This window comes from Protomyctophum parallelum (genome assembly GCF_964188405.1).
Source record: "Protomyctophum parallelum genome assembly, chromosome: 3".
In the NCBI taxonomy this organism is placed as follows: Eukaryota; Metazoa; Chordata; class Actinopteri; order Myctophiformes; family Myctophidae; genus Protomyctophum; species Protomyctophum parallelum.
This window is the reverse complement of record NC_139698.1, coordinates 32,422,699-32,435,105: the sequence shown is the minus strand read 5'-3', so window position 1 is coordinate 32,435,105 and position 12,407 is coordinate 32,422,699. Positions and strand designations below refer to the sequence as shown.

The following is a 12,407-nucleotide window of genomic DNA, read 5'->3' as shown; positions in this document are numbered from 1 at the left end:
CTGGGTTGCTATGCTAGCGATTTTCTTGGATTTAGTCTAGTGACTACATCCGTCATTAAAAAAGTATGATTATTTTAGCGAATATCTTAGTTATAATGAAATTGAGTTGACATGGTTTTTCTTTAAGGGTAACTGTTGTATAATCGCTATATTACACTCGAGGGTCGTGCTTTACTGTCATTAATGCACTTCTGCAGCAACACAGTCATGCCATTAATGACGCTAAAGCACACAATGAGTTAATGAGCCTCTCCCATCATGTGTGTGTACACATGATGTAGTTGCACGGTCTCTGTATCAGTGTTGATTTTGTCGACTAAAACTATGACCGAAAATGTCTGTCGACTACCTTTTTTCACTGTTGAAAACTAAATAAAAGCTATGATGACTAAAACTAAATATACTGACTATTTCATCAAGAAATAAGAACTAGACTAAATGGACTAGTGGAGAAGAGATCCAGTAAAACTAAAAGACAAGACTGACAAGTCATTGTATGCTTGGTCGCATGCTGAAAATAGCAGATCTACAAGCTCACAACGTGTCGTTGTGAGGGGAAGAGATGGGGTGACAAGGTTTCCTAGACTGTGCAACTGCGTAGTATGCGTGTGCATTGCTTATGGGTCCATTTTTACACTCAGTTACTAGCACAATTGTACAGTGCAGTGGTCGGGAGGACATGCATATTTTGCATGTAGACTGTCACGTTTTACTATGCGTCTCTTTCTCTTTTTGTCTGTTTCTTTTACATTAGTTGGAGAGGGGGGGGGGGGGGGGGGTATGGGCTCTGACTCTCTTTGAGGCTAGTCCACATTTTCCCCAATGGCAGTTGCAAGGAGTTGCATTTCTGTGGATTGGACTTAAAACTGTTTTGTTGCAAGGTGTTGCGACTAGTTGCAACGCCTTGCCTTTTGGGAAGAGAACTTGTTTTCACTTCCACGTTTTTTTCTTCTCCAAGCCCACACTGTTGCTTCCTGAGTACCTCTGAAGGAACGCATTCCCTCCAGTGGCTGTAACTCCTACATCCTAGAACACACACACAAACATCCTCACACACACACACACACACACACACACACACACACACACACACACACACACACACACGCACACACACAGTCAAACAGCCAGCGCCGGCTAATCCCAGGGCTCAGGCTTTAGTCTAAATAATTTACCTAGCTACCCATCTGACAATCAGACTCTCGTTTCCTTTCCATCTCAGCTCTGTCATTCCTTCACTGAGTTGTCCCTGGCCACTTATTGTCTCCACCAGGCCGAAGGCATGGGGGGAGAGTATGTTTTGCACTCCGTGTGTCCGTCCGTGTGTCCGTCCGTGTGTCCGTGAGCAGCTAATCTCGGCCACCGTTAACCCGGTCGATGCCAAACTTTGCACACACACTCCCTGGCTTCCAAAGTTCACAGGAGTGCTCAGTTTCAAACAAAATGCTGCAAATCATGAACACATCGCGTGATTTCCGTGAAATTGTGCACCCACATTCCCACTAGGCCGAGGACGAAATGCCACATGAACAATTTCAACTCAGCCTCAAGGTGGCGCTATAACTGGCCGAAAAGTGTTTTTACCTCTAACTGCACGGATCTGTGGATAACTTTGTATGCCAACTCCCTAGAGGCCAAGGAAAAACCTTTGTCTGGAATTATTCACATCTGCTCTTTATAGCGCCACCAGGAGGCCGACATATGTAAAACACATTTTCTATTATTACTCCTTCAGATTTTATCCAAATTTCACGCAAATCGGTACACATGATCTCCATAGTCATGTGATCAAGACAGGTTTGTTTGATTTCTCATATTCCATCTTGATTGGCCACGATTGGCTCCTACAGTTTTCAGGAGTAGCCCGCCTTTGTACAAATCGCCACAACTCCTCAACGCAGCGTCCGATCGCGATGAAACTGTGCACGCATATTCCCACTAGGCTGAGGAAGAAATGCCACTTGACAGTTTTCAACAGCCTGATGGTGGCGCTACAACAAGCATCCTGGTGGAGACCTGTGCCCAGAAGGGCACTTTTTCTAGTTATGTGTCTTTTTATGTTAAAACCACTTAACTCCTTGTTGATTGGGGTCTCACAGGGGTCTATACTTGGTGACTCCTTCCTTTATCCCCTCTCCACCAAATCTCTTTGCTGATATATAGTCAATCTACAAGCTCAAACTGCAACGTGTTGAACTTGCGACACGTTGTGAGCTTGAAGATAAGTTGTGCTATTTTTGCTGGATAATTCACCCCAGAATAGGGGTGAACATTCTGGGGTTCATCTGGTTACATTTTCATCTTAGCCTCTCTGCTGTCCTCAGCAGAAGCCATGGAATGTGAGCAGCCTTTTAGCTGTGGTCATTGTTGAATTTCTTTCAATGAACTGGGCTTGTGGACATCACTGCTTCCTCTCCTAGTGGCCTTGTCTTCTCTCTTCGCCACTTCTCTTTTCTCTCTCACTCGCCTTCTCTTTTGTTTGTTCTCTGTTCCGCCTCTCCCACTCTCTCTCTGTCTCCCTTCCCCCACCTATGCCAGGCCTAGCCGTGCATACTCATACACACAGTAGTCAAGGGGTGTGGGGGTGACCTTGCCCTCGCTCCCTCCACCCCACCCTACAATGTCCAGCTTGGCTCTGCTCTGGGCCCCACTCTGATCTATTCATCCGGCCAGCAGATGTTATTCACATGGATTTGATAAGACCAAAGTTGACCACGCTGTTTGTGTGGGGCACGGTGTTTGAGAAAAGTGGGGGATGGGATAAAGAGTGTGGTTGGCTGGCTCCAAAATAGTACACACCCCCTTTTTTTCTTTTGTATGATTTAAGAGCCCTGCACTATAAAATTGGGACCTCACACTACACAGCATTATCATTACCCAAGTGTTGTGTTTAAAACGTACTGCATATAGAAATCTGAGGCTTGTGCCTATTACAGACTAATGATTTGTCTGTATGAAGACAAATCCAAATTTGAATATCCAAATTTGAATAGCTTCTAGTAGCCACAACCAAACATTTTCTCGGACGAATCTGTATAAATCTGACGGTCTTATTTAAAAAGAAATCCCTCAGAAGCTGAAAAACAGTGCATGGATTCTTCATTTGAAAGTCCAAGCTCGAGTGCAAGTCTTTTCATTCAGATGACAGATTCTTTAACAAGTTCAAGCATCTTTACCACTGCTACCTGAAAAGGCTCTGGTAGCGACATTGCAGCAGAATGGCTTTTTTTTCCCTCTTTATTTTTGCTCATGGGTGATCTGCGGTACCCAGCTTTATTGTCACCTCACAGCACTTGTGATTTATTGTGTGTTTTATTCAGTTATTTTGCTTATTACCGGTATTTAATTTGCACACTTTAATTTAATTTGCACACATGCAAGCAGTAGGCAAGCTCACTTTCAAGATGTTTCAAAACATTTCAAATGACGCACTGTGAGTGTGAGCTTGTTTATCTGCTATTTTTGAATAGCCAACGTATACAATCTAAAATGACACCGATGCTTTCCCGGTTTTAATGGTTCAGGTTATTAATGGTCCTCTTGTTGAGAGATGAGATTTTCATTTTCATTCTCATTGAAAATAATCTGCAGAAAGTGGAATGGCCTCAAAATATACAATTCTCAACGTTTGCGTGACCAGCCCATGTTGAATTGAGCCCATCTCTTTGTAAAAGGTCATGACAAGTAGTGAAAACAAACTCGATGTAAAGAGAAGTACATGCTGCTTATTTTATACTGCAAAAAGTTCTTAAGTGGAGTTTGAAGTGCAAGACCTATTTCTGACAACTGGGAAAAGCATAGGAAGTCATGCATCATTGCTGAACAACATCACTCTTTTCTCTTTCTATCACTTTCCTTCTCTCCCCTTTTCTAGATGTGTGAGTGCGCAACACTGAACTAGTCTTTTACCAGCTTTCTGTATAGTACAACAGAAGAAGTAGCATGGTCTGTGTGTGTATGTCAAATGACCTATTGAAATCATTTCGGCACAGTGTGCTTGTTACCACGGTAACATGGGCTTCTCTATCTCTCTCTGTGTGACTCTCTCGTCTGTGTGTGTGTGTGTGCGTGTGTGTGTGTGTGTCGCCTCCCCTTTCATTTCCCCACCACACCAGAGCGTGGTCATGTGACCAGGCTGACGTCAGGCTGGGGAGGCAGGCGGTATGAGTGAGTTTGTTACTCAGCAGCTGTGAGCTTACAGAGAACCTCCTAGTTGCCCGCCAGTCGCTGGGAGTTGTCAGTCGCTAGCTAGCTGTACCTCGGTCAGTGAATCAGGCAGTCAGTCAGACAGATAGACAGTCAGACAGACAGACAGACAGACAGACAAGTATCTGTCCTCTTCTTTTCGTCTTTCTGTGCTTTCCCCCTGTCTTTTTCTCTTTTCTCTTTTCTCTTTTTTTCAATTTCTCAATATCTATCTATCTCTCTCTCTCTCTCTCTCTCTCTCTCTCTCTCTCTCTCTCTCTCTCTCTCTCTCTCTCTCTCTCTCTTTTCCCTCTCTCTCTCTAGCCTGTTGCTTCTTCCTCAGCTGCAGCTGCTGGCCAAACCTAGTTTTGAGAGAAAGTGCTGGGAATGGACTGCTGAAAGGCTCATACTTTTACTACCAAGAGAGGTAAGCCCTGGGAGGGGGGTGTGTGTGTGTGTGTGTGTGTGTGTGTGTCCACCACCCCTCTTCTAGAGGGGTGGTGGACGGGGCGAGTTGACAGTGTTACAGCTGAAGACTTGTTGCCTTCCTTTTTGCATTGTTTTGAGGGCTGCGTACTCGAACAGAAGGGAAGTGCAAGTAGTATTTGAGGTGCATTCCAAGGCAGCAGTGTGAGTGAGCATGCACACTGTGCGCTGCTGCGTGCCTACACTCCTGATACACCCGGTATAACGGGTTGACTTTCTGCAGCGTTGCTGGCTTAAAGGACCACTGAGAAATGAGTACTTTTTTCTCCTCTGTTCACTGAGGGGGAGAGATCCTGCATCGGGGTGTCTTTCAGATCTAGGATTCTGAGAAGGAGTTGCTTTCTGCTCCCTTTTCCTCATCTCCTCAGTATTTTGCTCTTCTCTCCCTCCATCTGCCTATCTTTCTCTCTTTCTTTCTCTCTCTGTCTCTCTCTCTCTCTGTCTCTCTCTCTCTCTCTCTCTCTCTTTCTCTCTCTCACCCCCCCTTACTCTATCACTATCTGTCTGCATTTCCCTTGTTATCTGTCATGGCATACATAAATAGGCGATGTGTCCTCTATAGTCCCCAGAAGGAAGTGAGTGGAAAGAGAAAGAGAGAGAGAGAGAGACTGCGTGTGCACATATCACCATGACTATAATATAACTTGTTGTGTTGTGGGAAGTGATCAGCGGCTCCACATGGCTCTGCCCACCCCCCCCCCCCCCCCCCCCCCCCCGCCACTCCGAAAAGCGTTAGATCCGGTAGTGGGCTGGAGCTGGCAGGCGCTGTTTAACAGAGAGAGTGAGGGAGTTTGGGGGTGTAACGGGGGGGCAAGCAGATGCCACAGCTGCCACTGGGACCTCCCAGAGGGGGGTGGAGAAGGCTCACAACAAGGGGGGGGGGGGGGGGTATGTGGGTATGCGTGTCTGTCTGCATAATGTGTCTGTCTCTACATGAGAGAGAGCGAGAGAGAGAGTGGGCGTTTCTTTCAGGGGTGTAGGTGGTGTGGGAAGAGTTGGACTAAAAGTCTGATGTAAGCCACCCCCTTACCATGCTTCATGCATGCCTGAGACAAAAGCATGCCAACCAGGCAGCCAGCCTGGTGTGGAATGGAGGGGAAGCGTAGCAAGCAGTCAAACGGACCCTGGGGACCAAAGATAACAAGGGTTGGTTTGAATATCAGAAGATAGATACTGTTGCGTTTCTTTTGCCTTTCTTTCCCTCTCTTCCCTCTCTCTCTCTTTCTCACTTGTTCTGTTTTTTCTTTTTTACCTCAGTCTAATATCTAGAGTCCCTTTCCTTCCTGTTTTTTGATGCAGAGGAGACATGTAATAAATCCCCCTTGTATCTCATGCATCCTAATTGCATGTACGTATAGACTAGATCCACAGCTTTGACACGCATACGTACATGCGTGCGTGCGTGCGTGCGTGTGTATGCATGTTGGATATTATTATTAAATTAATTATTATGAAATACACACCACAGCAGAAGAGATGAGCTTAAATCATAACTTTACCATTCAAGCTTGTTTTTTTTAAGCAATGTTTCCAGTCAGGTGGATGCAGAGTAATTCATCATGATGATGGTCAAATATCATTTAAGCAGAGACATAGATATTTATGTTTTCATCAGTAATGGTGGCCCTGGACTTCTATTCCCTTGATGTAAGCTATGTCATCATGGCATTTTATGTTGCCCCATAACAGCAGTGACCTCAGAAGAACTCTTGGAATGATTAAAGACAAATATAATTTTAAAACAATTTAAGGCCTCTGTAGTGTTTGTAACACGCCTAGTCTCTCAAGACAGACTGTTGACTCACGTCAAGTAAAAGAGGACGCTGTTTTTCCTTTATTTTTAGACGATGGGTTCTCAGATTGGCAACCAACTGAAGAAGGTATAGGGGTGTGTGTGTGTGTGTGTGTGTGTGTGTGTGTGTGTGTGTGTGTGTGTGTGTGTGTGTGTGTGTGTGTGTGTGTGTGTGTGTGCATTATGTCGTCAGGGTTAACCAACTCCAAATGTGTTGAGCGTCAGAACAAGGCCCATCATTCAGAACTTCCTGTTGTGAAATGCGCTTCATAAACACCACATGAAGCCATTTTGGGTAAAGAGACCAGGGGGACGAAGTGATGACGTGTGTTGTCTTTTTATATTAGACGTATACACATGCAGTATACAGTATGTACAAAATGCTGTCTGTGTGTGTGTGTGCGTGTGTGTGCACACACACATGATCTCCCATCATGTGTAGGAGGTGATTAGCTCTGCTGCTGCCATTGTCCTTTCTCTCCTCTGCTGGTAATACAGCCAGAAGCAGCACTGACAGAGTAGCTGTACACCTGCAGATGTGTCCGTCTGTGTTTGTGTATGTACTGATGTGTGTATGTGTGCAGATGTGTCTGTCTGTGTTTGTGTATGTACTGATGTGTGTATGTGTGCAGCAGTTTGTGGCCCCAGGTGAGTGGATGTGGGCGGGTGTCTCAGTGTCTGTGTGCGAGAGAGAAAGACAGTGTGATAGAGAGAGAGACTGTGGTTCCAGATAGATGCATGAGCGACAGTTACACACGCGCACGTGTGTGTGTGTGTGTGTGTGTGGTGACGTTCCTGTGTACTGTGTGTGTGTGCATTGTGCATGTGTGTGTGTGTGTGTGTGTGTGTGTGTGTGTGTGTGCATGTGCGTGTGTGTGTGCGTGTGCTATGCCTGTTTTATATTTAGTTGTGCGTGTGTTTTTTGCACTGTAAATAGCTGATCTACAAGCTCACATGTGTCGCAGTGCACCGCATTTTGAGCTTTTAGATTGGTTATTTATAAGTCAGGCAGGCTTCATACTGTATGTGTGGTCGTCCAAGTGGGTGGACGTGTGTGGCAGTGTCTCTGGATGTGTTTGCTGTGAAAGAGTCCAGTGATGCATGGCTTTTTACACAACACCTTTTTGAGACTAATTAGTACAGCCAGTGCTGGGCAATTTACAGAGGCATGTTGAGTTCTGCAATATCTATTCGTTGATGATCTATTCATGATTTCAGGTCACAAAGTTCAAACTTGTCTTGCTTGCTGTTTTCTTTCCAAGCTTATTATATCCACACACATAAACGTACTTGTACGTTATGTCTTTGTACTGTATGTTATACTGCTGTGGCAACTTCTCATGTTAGAACGAAGAGAATGCCAGCACTCAATATATGTCCTTTTCACATCCTCATCGTTGTTGGCAACACTGAGGAATGCCAACTAGGCCAAAACGCGTACGCTGTCTGCTGTCTTACCTCAGAGGTAAATAAAATCATGTCAAAAGGGCATAATTGAATGCTGGCATTTTCATTTGCATCATGTATCATCGAGCCTTGCACCTATAAGAAACATTCTTTCTCTAACCTGGAGTGTTGCGGCTTGTCTGCTTCGGCAGTACTTTTAACTGCCAGAGTTCAAATATTGCCTATTGTAGCCCTTGGCTCGTTGTCTATAGTGTTGGTCCCTCTATCAATAGTCAAGAACGTGCCCATTGATTTTGTGGTTGTTGTGTTTTTGCTTTTGTTTACATTTGTATCACCTATTGATTCTTTAACCTTATGTCCCACTGCTACTGTACATGCCTAACCATAGCCCTTTAACCTAACATTGATTCTAACTAAGCTCTTACCCTAAAGTAACCTCTTGAAAAGCATACATCTCCTCAATCGCCTACTCCAGTGGTTTTCAACCCTTTTCATATCATGGGTAATGGCTCATGGGTCAATTCAACAGAACTAATTCAAAGTTAGGAAGGCACTTGCATGGAGGGCCCTGAACGGCATGGCCAGTGTACGGAACTCCAACCTCCTCCGCCAAACCACGCTTCTTCTATGCAACGGTAGAGTCTGTACAGCAGGGAATGCCACATGACTACACCTTTAACATATGTGGATGTACTCAAGAAAGACGCAGTGCAAAGCACCAACGAGCTGGGCAGATCTGTATGGAGAACTGGGATGACTGGAAGCAACAATGGAGGGCACGTCTGAGGACAACCTAGAGATCATATAAAGGTCCATTATTTATATTTCGGCATCGACCCGCGGACCACCATTTGATGAGATTTAGCCTCTCAGACCCAAAACGTACAATATTTTGTTGTTGTTGCCGGATACGATTTTGTCCACAATTCCATGCTTTATTGATGTGGTACCATTGGAGAGCTATCAGGCAAACATTGATCAAAATAACAATTCTTCTACATTCTCTAATTGTGTGCACTTCTTGAAAATTAAGTAATGTAGATGTTTAACAAGATCTACAAGGGTCAATTGGGTAATGTTAACTCTCCATCATTTAGCTGGGGACCACCTGGAATCCCTTCAAGGACCACTGGTTTAAAACCAATGCCCTACTCCTTTTGTCCTCATCTGGTCCCCACAGGAACACAGTCTTCGTTTAGTTCAGGTGAACCATAATATGAGCCTAATGGTTCTATGACATCCTGTGTTGCACTAAAACAAGTCTCATGTAACACTGATGGAAACTAAGTTGAAGGCAGTTTATGTAACTGCTGATTTAGGGTTAGACTCAGAGAGACTTAGAGATGTGGAGGGAGAGGGTGTCCGGGGGCAGGAAAGAGAGATGAAGAACCAAACCCAGGCAGCATTATTAGAGAGACGGAGAGAAAAGAGTGAGATGTGATCTCTGTGTGATAGGAAATTTGCCCCTATAAAAAAAAATAGCAGATCTATAAGCTTGTAGATCTGCTATTTTCGGTAAAGAGGTTTGGTGCATAGGGAAAACGAGAGCAGACCAAGTACAGAGTGAAAGGTCAAGTAAGAATTGACTGTTTATGTGGTTATTTTTTTTTAATAGATATAATTATCATCCATTCACATTAATTAAATGCTTCATTGTTGGACAAATCACAAATGGTGAACATTTTCAGAGATCTGGGGCTAGCGAGATCTACCACAAAAATCACACTCACCAGTGCTTTTCCATCTGCTAATTAGAATAATGCAAAAATATAATACGTTTATTGTCTTCTGACAATAGGGCAAAAATGATTTATGGAACTTTTTAAATGCTGATGATAGCACTTCATTTAATGCAGCGAAAGTAAAAATGTGGATATAAAATTCAAGATTAACAAAGAATGAAGACAGCTTATCAGTTATTATAAATATATTTATTTGACAGCATAACGCCACAGAATAAATATATCGCACTGTTAAGGACTGTTCACACCAAGAACTATAAATATATTACAATTTTATAGCAATCATTCTCACTCAAGTCAAGTGGACTCACTCAACAGTGTTGATTGAACAATATCGTTGGGATTGCTGTCAGTGAGTGATTTGTTGAACGATCAGAATTCATCAACATGTTTAAAGAACTTTATCGTTCATCAGTGTGGATGCTCACATCAAGGACCAAGCAGTCCTTTATTGTTATTGTTAGTTTTTTCTTCTCCTCCTTCCGCCAAAAATAGCAGTTCTGGCTGAACCGTGCAGTCGGTTTTCACGAAACTTGGAAATATGGTAGAGCGCCATGTCAAACGGTGAGGATGCGAAGCCCTTCCTGCTTGGTCCTGCCTTATCGCTGCTTGCAGCGATAAGGCTGCTAGTTTTCATTATAGTTGTCGTTATATCATTATAGTTATGGTGAGGATGTTCCGTTATTCTTGAAAACAATTAAATAAAAAATCTAAGCAGGTATTCAGTCTAAAATGAGGAAGAAGAAAATAATCAGTCTGCAGAAAGATAATTAAATCCACTCTCACAGCTGTTGCTGCAGCAACACATACAGTAATTGTCTTCTGTGGTGTCTCGCCCTTAGTGATGGCACCTGGAACACTGCCAGTCCATTAATGTCAGGTTGGTTGCCGCTGGATGCAATTCTCAAAGAGGCAAAAAGGTGGTCATCTGTCACTGTTCAACAAATCATAAAGACAAGGGTCGCACTCAGAAATAACAGATTTTTTCTTTTATTGTTCCATATGCCTCAGGTCAGATGACACAGGGTGTTTCGTCTATCCAGACTTCATCAGTGTGAAGGTTTTATAAATAGGACAACGCACCAGAGTGGTCAGAGCGCGGTGGTAATAGAAACACATCTGTCACTGTTAGCACTTTTACTTGGCTGACTGGAGTACAGTGTGCAGGACCGTAACGGCAACATCCATCACATCCCTCATATTCAGTACTCTCATCCTGCACGGTGCTTGGTGAATGATGACATGTGAGAATTCTAGCTTGGTCTTCAACCAGCCAAAATTCTCACATGTCTCCCCCCTGCTCCGCTCCCTCCACTGGCTCACGGTCGCTGCCCGCACAGAATACAAAACTCTGATGCTGGCATTCAAAGCAACCAAAGGTATGGCTCCCCCATATCGTACAAGTATGATCGAACCCTACAAACCCTCCCGCGCACTCAGATCAGCCAACGCAGGGAAGCTGGAAGTACCCTCACTAAAAACGCCGGGACAACGCTCCACACGTCCCAAACTCTTCTCCCTTCTGGCTCCAAAACTGTGGAATGCACTTCCCATTGCAGTCAGAACTGCAGCATCACTCCCAATCTTCCGCCGTAGTCTGAAAACCCACCTTTTCAGACTCCATCATGGCCCATAGCACTTACACCACCCCCTTAGATAGCATTTCTGTAGACTTAGATATAATGTGATACAGACTTATAGCATGTTATGTAGACAGCACTATAATTGCATTGTATGTACTCATAGCACGTCATAGTTGCGAACTCAGTGAGCACTAACTATGAGACCCTGCAGATCATGTCTGTCTGTCTGTCCCGCTGTGACACCACCCGCCCGCCACCAGAGGGCGCAGCTGTAGCACACACACACACACACACACACACACACACACACACACACACACACACACACAGTAGAAAACTTAAAAAAATTACTAACTAAAAAGAAAAAAAAAGTACGTAATTTATTCTAATTGTTGTTATTGCAATTTACGAGCTGCGTTCGCTTCCCGCGTTTGCGCGTTTTACTTGTACATATGTATAGCATAGTAGTATAGATGTATAGTTTATATGTATAGTTTCATTATATAGATATTCCACTGTTACTTTCTTAGCTTACGCATGTTTCATGATAAATGTTTTTATGTGATGTATTCCCATGCTTTTTTGTTCTTGCTTAATGTAAGTCGCTCTGGATTAAGAGCGTCTGCTAAATGCCTAAATTGTAAATTGTAATGTGTAGTGGAGGCATAGGGTGTAGTGGAGATACAGGTGGAAATCAGTGATTTATGGGCGGTCCATTGTTATGGAAACAGGTTTGAGCAGGGGAAGTTCAGTTTTGGCGACAGACTAAACACTAATAAACACTCGGTACATGTCCTTACCTTTTGTGTTTTTAACCCCTATACTTTCCGTTCAGGGGTCACCCAGGGGTCTGTACTTGGCCACCTCTTTTTTCCCCCCTCTCTACACCAAATCTTAGAAAATCACCAAGAATCGCTGTTATACTGTACAAGCTGAGCTCACAATGCGTCACATCGAGGCTTGCGACTCATTGCGAGTTTGTAGATCTGCTATTTCTTCTTAATTTTAGCCTATTGTCACTGAATATTCAACTAATTTATTCTAACATGCTTAGAGTAGGGATGATAGGGTTCATGTAGTTATTTAGTTAAGTGACAACTGTGAACAACTCTTCTCAACCACACCCTGTACCCGATAGGAGGCTGTAGTGAGTGTCTTCTCAACCACACCCTGTACCCGATAGGAGGCTGTAGTGAGTGTCTTCTCAACCAC

At 43.8% G+C, this 12,407-nt stretch overlaps 1 protein-coding gene across 5 annotated transcripts in view; it reads left to right on the top strand.

Moving 5' to 3' along the window:
• ncalda (neurocalcin delta a) overlaps window positions 1–12,407 on the top strand; it is a 78,186-nt gene that overhangs the window by 25,612 nt on the left and 40,167 nt on the right. For 2 of the 5 annotated variants that reach the window (XM_083761623.1, XM_083761627.1), the window contains exon 1: window positions 4,223–4,612. The exons of 2 other annotated variants lie outside the window; for them this stretch is intronic. The gene's annotated coding sequence lies outside the window, so the exon portion shown is untranslated. Of the gene's footprint in view, window positions 1–4,222; window positions 4,613–5,733; window positions 5,818–12,407 lie in introns of those variants that run through there. One more of the 5 variants, XM_083761626.1, reaches the window with a different exon arrangement.